We start from the raw sequence: 8,713 nt of genomic DNA, 5'->3' as shown, positions 1-8,713 counted from the left end.
TTTCCATCTCCTAGTAGGAGAATAAGATAACTCTAGGCTGAACTACTAAGAACATTGTAGAGTTTAATGCACTGAGTTCTACTCTGTATTACCGCGTGAGCCAAATTTAGTCATCGGGACTCAACATTTTCAAACCTGGGTTGGATTGCTAGTTCTATTAAAAATAATGAAAAAAAAAAAAAATCTCTTGATGAAACTGTGGCCAGTTATTTTTTTATCCCTTGCTACACTTGTTTATTTGTGGATATAATTTATGCCAAACAGATTAAATACTTAATTTATATGCATAAAGTTCTCAATGCCCTAAATTATTCCTTAAAGGACTGCTGTTTCAAAACAGCAAAAGGAAGCCTGGTTAAGTCCCAGATAAAACTATAGCCTTCAAGGTGGATTTGATTCAAATCAAATAGATTTAAATCACTAGTTAGGTTAATTTTGTCACTGTTTTCCATAAAAAAGTGCATTCTTGTTGTTCAATATCCTCTATTCATTTAACTTCAAACTTTGCATTTTTAGAGAGAGGTAAGGGCTTGACTCTGTGTACACAAGTTTTCAGAGAGACGACAGTGCTGATGGGTAGGTAATCAGGTCTGTTATCTCATCTCCATATACTGCTGTTAACGAGGATGTTATCTCTGGAGACAGAAATCCACAGCTTGAGAACTGAAATTAAGCATCACAGAGAAGCTTAATGGGAACTTCTAGGGCAGTGATTCTCAACCTTTTTTGTATCAGGACCCATTTGTAAACATCAATGGCCAGTCCTCACCCAGGGCCCCTCACTCCCCACCCACTGCCCCCCAACCCCTGGGCTCCAGCCCCCCAGTGTGGGGCATGGGGGGCCCCCAGGCAGCCCCTCAAAGACTAGAAACTTGCCAGCCTGAAAGGGAAAAGCCATGGTTTCCCACATTTTTCTCCTCTAAAGGAGAATCCATTTTTTCAAGTTTGTTCGTGACCCTTTCATACATCGTTGCGATCCACACTTTTGGGTCGAGACCCACAGGTTGAGAAATGCTGTTCTGTACTGAGCACTGAATCCCACTGGGTAGAGTGGTTTTCTTTAATCTTTATTAATCTATAGAAAAGCCTCTGGGAACCCCATAAGATTGGGCCCCTAATATAATCCATGACCTGCTGTGACCTATTTATAAAACTTTTCTTAAAAGTTTACATGAATATATTGTCTAAAATAGTACATAATTAGAAGTTCCATGATGATATCTTTGAGCTTTAACATATCTTAAATTAAAACTTTCTTTATATAGGTTTATTTTTTTTTAAAAGCATCTTGACCAACAAATAAAAAAATATGATTAAATAAAAAAATATTTAAAATTTTTAAAAATCCAATTTTATTTATTTTTTTTGAATCATTGATTTTTATCCACCCTGACAACCCTACAATTGATCTTCACCACGCAGGTAATTCTGATAAGATTCTGTTCAGCATCCAAGTAGAAAACAGACCTGTTGATATTTACTGAGGTAACAAAGGCAACAGAAGTGAGCTGTCAATACAAAGGCTTAAAACCTGTGCGTACTAGCTAATCTGGAGCTGCTCTCTCGAAACAGGATGAATTAATCGGGCTGCTCTTACTCTTGGAAACATTCAACTGTTGCCAAGAAACCAGAGCACATTGGTGGTTTGAAGTAGCACTTCTTTCCCCCCACTTCTCTGCTCAGTTGTGAGAAGAGGGACATGATCTAACACAAGCTGGTTCCCTTTCTCAAGATAAACCAGGCCAGCAAGACCATTTATTGACATTTTCAGACAAAAACATATTGTATGTCTTGATGCCTTTCTACCTTGTTTTTCATTTAACTTTTATGATTTTAACTTTAATTGTGTGACTATTTTTAGCAATATTTGGATTTTCCATCGCATCATACATGAGGAAATCAAAACGTCTGGGAGTTTTTATCCACATCCCAGAAGGATTCCAAGGTGTACTCTTCAGATGGAAAAATAAGAATGTAAGAGCCTCATTTTCAATGACGGTTGGTACCTACAGCTCCAATTAACTTTAGTTAGCAGATGCGTCAAAGAGCAGGGGTGCTCAACCTTTAGTCCACAGGCCAGATCCAGCCCCTAGTGCTGTGTCACTTGGCTCTGGCACCCCCCACAAATCTGTGGGGAGCCCCACGGGTCTGCACACAGTGCAGGAAGGTGCAGGACTCCCACAACCTAGGCCTGGCAGGAGAGGCACTAGGTGAGTGGGGCCCCCACATTCTGCAACCCACCACCACTTACCCTTCACTTGCAGTTCTAGCTGGGACCCTGCTCTGGCCCAGGGCAGGGAATATGAAGCATGCATTGCCTCTGGCCCCAGCCAAGTCATACAGCAGTGGTCGTAGCTCTGACCTGAAGCTGCCACTGCATAGCTGGGCTAGGTCCAGAGGCAGCAATATGTGTACTTCCTTCACCCAGATGCAGCATGGCCCCAGCCACAGTCAGAGCTACAAGGGGAAGGTAAGTGGGAGAGAGGTGCAGGGGGCACACGCCAGGGGATGCAAGCACTATGGGCATGGACAGGCAAGCAGGGGAGGCAGGCAGGCAGTCTAAGCACCACAGGAGTAAGCATGGGACAGGCAGGAGGCAGGCCAACTGACTTCCCTGTGGTCTGCCCCACCACCACCTGCCTCCCTGCAGCAGTGTGGGGGATAAATACATGAGAACCCTACAAAAATTAGATTCCAGATATGGAAAATTGTAACAAATTTATAAAATTTGCATGTCTAAAATCTAATTATGGGGGGATAGGGGCTGTCTTAAATCCAGAGTCATCCTGGATTTGGGTAAATATAGTAATAACTAATACAACATTCTTCAACCAACAGAATCCCAAAGCATGTGTCTAGTGGTCAGAGAAGTAATTGAAAATAGAGGTCTGGGCTATATTCTGGGTCTCCCACCACCTTGACTAAATAATCACATTCTTTGCCTCAGTTTCTCCACTTGTAAAACTAACCTGTTTAACAATTTCTTTGCCTCCATTTTTCTGAGTAGGGACCTGGTCATCCCATAGGCCCCGTGGGAGGCGCACCCAAGCCTAGGGTCATCGAGGACCTAGTCAGAGAGCTTCTGGAGGGACTGGACGTATTTAAAATCAGCAAGTCCTGACAACCTCCACCCCAGAGTGCCGAGGGAACTAGCAGAGGTTATTGCAGGACCTCTGGCATGACTTTACGAGCATGCATGGTGCTCTGGCAATGTGCTGGAGGACTGGAAAAGGGCCAATGTGGTTCCCATTTTCAAAAAAGGGAGGAAGGAGGACCCAGGAAACTATAGGTCCGTTAGTCTTACCTCGATCCTGGGGAAGCTTTCTGAGAAAGTGTTCCTGGCGTATGTCCACGAGGGGCCAGCAGGGGAGACCATGCTTAGGGGCAACCAACACGGGTTCATTAGAGGCAGGTCCTGTCAGACCAACCTGGTGGCCTTCTACAACCAGGTAACCAAATCCCTGGATGCAGGTGTCGCAATGGATATAGTCTTTCTGGACTTTAGGAAGGCCTTCGACACAGTTTCTCACCCCATTCTCATTAAAAAACTAGGAGACTGTGGTGTCAATGCCTACACAGTCAGATGGGTCACTAACTGGCTAGAGGGCCGCACCCAGAGAGTGGTGGTGGACGGGTCTTATTCGACCTGGAGGGATGTGGGCAGTGGGGTTCCGCAGGGCTTGGTCCTCAGGCCCGCACTGTTCAACATCTTCATTAGCGACTTGGACAAAGGGGTAAAATGCACCCTGTTCAAATCTGCAGGTGACAGCAAGATGTGGAGTGAAGTGGGCATGCTAGAAGGAAGGAATAGGCTGCAATTGGATCTGGACAGGCTACAGGGGTGGGCAGATGAGAACAGGATGGGTTTCAACACTGACAAGTGCAGAGTACTGCACCTGGGGAGGAAGAACCAGCAGCAGACCTACATGCTGGGGAACTCCCTTCACATCAGCGCAGAGGCAGAGAAGGATCTTGGAGTCATTACTGAGGCCAATATGAACATGGGCCGACAGTGTGGGGACGCGGTCAGGAAGGCCAACCGTACCTTGTCATGCATCCACAGATGCATCACAAGCAGGTCCAAGGAGGTGATCCTCCCCCTCTATGCAGCACTGGTCAGGCCGCAGTTTGAGTACTACGTCCAGTTCTGGGCACCGCACTTCAGGAGGGATGTGGACAACGTGGAGAGGGTCCAGAGGAGGGCCACCTGCATGATCAGAGGTCAGCAGGGCAGGCCCTACGAGGAGAGGCTAAGGGACCTGAACCTGTTCAGCCTCCATAAGAGAAGGCTGAGGGGGTGGGATCTAGTGGCTGTTTACAAACTAGTCAATGGGGACCAGCAGGCATTGGGAGAGTCCCTGTTCCCCCGAGCACTCCCAGGAGTGACAAGAAATAACGGTCACAAGCTGGCAGATAGTAGATTCAGGCTAGATATCAGGAGGCATTACTTCATTGTCAGGGCGGCTAGGATCTGGAAACAACTTCCAAGAAAAGTGGTGCTGGTTCCTACCCTGGGGGTCTTTAAAAGGAGGCTGGATGAACACCTGGTGGGGGTCATCTGACCCCAGTACTCTTTCCTGCCACAGTAGGGGGTCGGACTTGATGATCTGCTCAGGTCTCTTCCGACCCTACCAACTATGAAACTTTTCTACAGAACGGAGACACTAGGATGTGACGCACTAAACAAGGACTCTTTGCCCAAACAGAAACACAAGCAAAATTTTAGATAGAATATAATAATCAGCATTGGAATTTGGCCAGTGCAGTTCAGCCTTGGTGCCTACTGAATCAGTAGCTTAAGTTTCAAAGCTTCCAACGTAGTGGCAATTGCAATGTGCAGCTGAATGCCTGGCTAAACCCATTCTCTTACCTTAAAATTAGACTACTGTGTGATTAAGTCACATATCTTTAGTTTTTTTGCCATGAGAGAAAAGAGCAAGCTTTGATCAGGTTTCTTTGGTAAGATGTTCAAGACTCCCCCCTGTATTTTGGGATATGTACATTGTTTAAAAAAAAAAAATCTGACAAGAAAACTCTATAAAAGAAAAGTGTGTTTTCCTGGGGCATGTGGATACTAAATTCCTTTGTAGAGACAGCTATCTTGATTAACTTAAGCCTCTAGGTCTTTAGAAATATCAGTTGAGACGCATCATACTTTGTGACTGGTTCTCTCAGGAAATTCTCTTTCAACATTTTGTGTTTATCTTTTCCCCATTACTTCAGTTAAATTGTCACTAGAGTGACATTTACTAGAACCTTCATTTCCAAAATGTCTTTACTGGAGCCTTCAAAGGGCATGATTCAGTTAATTCTTCCCTCGTTGCCACAACAACACAGAAGAGAGCTTTTACAAACAGGAAAACCCCACTGAGGTGAAACAACAGAGAGAAGACTGGAGAAATCTGAAAGGGATAGAAATTGCGGGGCATGGTCCACTGCAGAATCTGAGGCCCTTTGGCCCTGCTGGCCTGGTTACTGTTCAACTTGTCTCACCACCACCACTCCTAAATCCATCCCACCACATGGAGGGATCAGGTCCCCAGATCCCTCCCCATATTCAGGCTCATGCTTGCCACTGGACCCCTGTCCACCGCCCCTGCAGCCACAGAGGCCACCCCTGTGCTCCAGGCTAAACTGGGTCCATGAGGAGCCCTGAGGTCTGGATCTGGCCCAGGGCCACAGGTGAGTTTGACATTCCTATTTTAAACTAGACAATTTGTTCCACAATATTTTAAATGCCTTTTAGGGGAAAGCATGGTTATCTTCAAAGGTAACTTACAGTTTTACTTGCAAGTTACCTGTCAACCTTTTTTAATTATTTCAGAAAAGTTCAAGCAGGCAAGAAAAATAAATCTCACTTGATTCTCAATTAGGATGTTCCTGGGTGCCTTAAACATCCTAATTAGCTTTTTGTGATCTAATCTTCCACATGCTTTTTAACATGGGGGGAGGGGACTTCTACAAAAGAGAAACAACATACTCATCTACATATTGATGCCACAAGTTTAGGCATCAATCCTGACAAGTCATACATATAGATGTAAGCATAACAGTTGTCCTGTTAAAAATTCAGTGCAACTGCTTACTGATTCAGAGTTAAGCATGGGCATAAGTGTTTGCAGGGCTGGAGTTTTGGGTCCTTATATGAGATACTAAGTGATATTTTAAATTGTTGTTAGTGAATGCTTACTGGATACATAAAACAATTTTGTAGGCAGGATAACATGTTTGTTATAATTGAGCTATTTATTCATGTTGTTTTTTCATCATTTAACAAATTGTGATGGTTATAACTCAACTTTACAGGAACTTGATTTTTTTTCTTTTATTTAACTCTTCCTGGGTCTTTCTTAATCCTTAGGAGTAATTTAAATAAAGAGGTTAGGGGGTTAAAAATAAACTCATCACCAAGAGAGAAATAAATATTCCTCTTAAGTCTTTTTCTCCAGGAAATTCCACTTCATTAGTGGACTAGTACAGAGATGTTATAATTAGGCATTACAATCCCAAAATTATAAATACAAAATTCAAGTTGCACTTAAAAAGCCAAGCATGATCTGGTAAGACATGTACAGCAGTGAAGACACCCAGCTTTGCCCTGAACTGACATCTTACAACAGCCATATGATTCTTGTTTAAACATTTTAGCATTTGTAGTCCCAGACTAAGCAGTTTTAAACAATTTTTGTTCCATATTTTCACTCCCTCATGGCATCATTTCCTGAGTTTGAAATGCTTGGTTACATCATCTGTACAGCGTTTTCTGCTCCAAGTTACTGATCCATTCCCTTTATCTCAATCCTGTAAAGATTCAATTTCTGATCTAGGTATTCTTCCAGGCATTATTTTTTATGTTCATACATGAATACACTAAACAAGAATGATATTATTTGATACTTCTAAAGATTTGAAGATTTATTTATTTTTATTTTTTTTAACATCACTTGATTTTTAAGAAACAGATTTGCCACTACATAAATACAAACAGAACATGTTGGATGGTTAAACTGGTGTTACAGCTTTTTACATCAGAACAGCCAAGTGTCCTGGTGACTGTGGTCCTCAATTTGAAACTCATTTTGCTACACAGCTTTGAATGTGAAGAACCCCAGCCCCAAGTCCCAGTGGTCACATCTAGGGGACAAGTTCACAGTGCCCAGCAGTGCTTCCCTCAACATGCTTCATGGCGCTACAGCACTGGTTTTCAACCTTTGTGGACTCAAGGTGCCCTGTCATAAGTTTTGTGAATGGGGTGGCACCCAATTTAAAAAACTAAGTTGTGTATTACACTGCTTACCTCCTTCTACAGGGGCAAGACAGTAGGGGTGGGGAAGTCATCCACGCAGGGACACCCTGAGCCTAATTTATCTGCTTAGCTTATCTCCTCATAACTCACAGCAGCCTTCAAAGGACCTGGTGATCCATGATCCCCACGCTGAGAATCACTATGCTATAGGTATGGACCAGCAGCAGCATGGCAGTATCCACATGGTATGTGTGTGGGTAGGATGGGGGAGGGCGGGCCACTAATTAGTACCATTGACAGTTTTTGCCAATTAGCTGCCCACACTTTGATGTGGACTTTGCAATGTACGTGTAGCATGTTTGAGTGTGTCACTGCCAGGCACAGTAAAACTGTGCTCCAAACAGGGCCAATGCTTAATGTGCTTGGAGGACTTCCCCATTAGCCTTGCTTCAGTTATACCTCAGCACTTGGCTGAGACAAGGCAACGGTGTCATCCAAAGGCTTTGAAGCACTGATGTCCAAACTTGTGCCACAGGTCATCTGAAAAGCAGTGATGGCTGAGACAAATAAACCACTCTTAACATGTACCCAGCACCTCCCAGCCACAACGTCATTATACAAAAGCAAGCATGAAATGCAGGAGTGACCTAACTACCCATAACCTCCCCAGGCTCTAGTGTTCAACTGTCCCAAACCACTGGCCTAAACTGATTTGCAGCCAAAATAAATCACACATGTTGGATACAATAATCCATTTGCAACTCACTGGCATCTTATCTTCTTCAAATACCCCCTGCTCACCAGTTCTGAACTGATTGCAACCGGAGCGCTTAGAGAGCCGGCACAATTGCCCAGCCAAGCACAACCAGAACATACCAACAAGCAGAGACCCTGCGTTACTTAAAGGTTCGCCCTTTAAAGATTAAGCTCTAATCAATGCATTTACCAGCCAATTCCCAATAACCTGCGTTCCCAGGTCTGGGGTTGCTCAGCAATACTTCTCTGAGAAAATCTGGAATGGACGCAGGGGGGGGGAAAGAGGGCAAGGAGGTCTGCTGGACAAGCGCCTTGTTGGGGTTACAGGACCCCAGGTGTCTTTCCTGCCCAGAGCAGGGGGGCTGGCCCCGATGACCTCATGAGCTCCCCTGCAGCCCTAAACATCTGCGAAAGTGTGTAAAAGGGGCAACGAATCTTTTCATACCGATCCGGTGGCTGGGATGCAGCTACGCTGGCAGCCTGGCCTCCTGCGAGGACCAGGCAACACACACAGGCACGAGGCCTTCAGACCTGTAAACCAGGGATGCTTTTATGGCTGGGAAAGCAAAACCCTCCTGCTTGCAGAGTATCTACAGAGAGAAGCCGCACGTGTCCGTGTCCGTCCCGCCCCCGGGGGCTGCTCTGCACGCTCCTGTGCATCCTCCCGCCCACGTGCCGGCCCCCCCGGCCCGCTGCTCCCGCGCAGAGCCG

The 8,713-nt window shown here is 44.9% G+C and overlaps 1 protein-coding gene across 1 annotated transcript in view; it reads right to left on the bottom strand.

Moving 5' to 3' along the window:
• SEC62 (SEC62 homolog, preprotein translocation factor) overlaps positions 1-8,467 on the bottom strand; it is a 32,831-nt gene extending 24,364 nt beyond the window's left edge. The window contains exon 1 of the mRNA XM_025198023.1: positions 8,448-8,467. The gene's annotated coding sequence lies outside the window, so the exon portion shown is untranslated. The remainder of the gene's footprint in view (positions 1-8,447) is intronic.
• Positions 8,468-8,713: the final 246 nt, after the last annotated feature.

This window comes from Alligator sinensis, unplaced genomic scaffold, assembly GCF_000455745.1.
Source record: "Alligator sinensis unplaced genomic scaffold, ASM45574v1 scaffold787_1, whole genome shotgun sequence".
Lineage (NCBI taxonomy): Eukaryota > Metazoa > Chordata > Crocodylia > Alligatoridae > Alligator > Alligator sinensis.
This window is presented reverse-complemented; position numbering and strand designations above follow the sequence as displayed.